We start from the raw sequence: 569 nt of genomic DNA on the forward strand, positions 1-569 counted from the left end.
TCTCTGTGTCTCTCTATGGACCCATGCTCTCAGTGACCCATGCTACTGCCCGGGCTTGTGGCTAGTGGCTGGCTCAGCCAAAATCAAAGGTCAGCAGTCAAATGCTAGGTTTGTCAGATTTACCCAGAGTTCACATCCTTCAAAGCGTTCCAATGGATACTGAGACGACATTATACTAGTAGTACTACACAGTGCAATATATTATACTAGTAGTACTACATAGTGCAATATATTATACTAGTAGTACTACACAGTGCAATATATTATACTAGTAGTACTACACAGTGCAATATATTATACTAGTAGTACTACACAGTGCAATATATTATACTAGTAGCACTACACAGTGCAATATATTATACTAGTAGTACTACACAGTGCAATATATTATACTAGTAGTACTACACAGTGCAATATATTATACTAGTAGTACTACACAGTGCAATATATTATACTAGTAGTACTACACAGTGCAATATATTATACTAGTAGCACTACACAGTGCAATATATTATACTAGTAGTACTACACAGTGCAATATATTATACTAGTAGTACTACATAGTGCAA

Source organism: Oncorhynchus nerka, unplaced genomic scaffold (assembly GCF_034236695.1).
Source record: "Oncorhynchus nerka isolate Pitt River unplaced genomic scaffold, Oner_Uvic_2.0 unplaced_scaffold_788, whole genome shotgun sequence".
Classification (NCBI taxonomy): Eukaryota; Metazoa; Chordata; class Actinopteri; order Salmoniformes; family Salmonidae; genus Oncorhynchus; species Oncorhynchus nerka.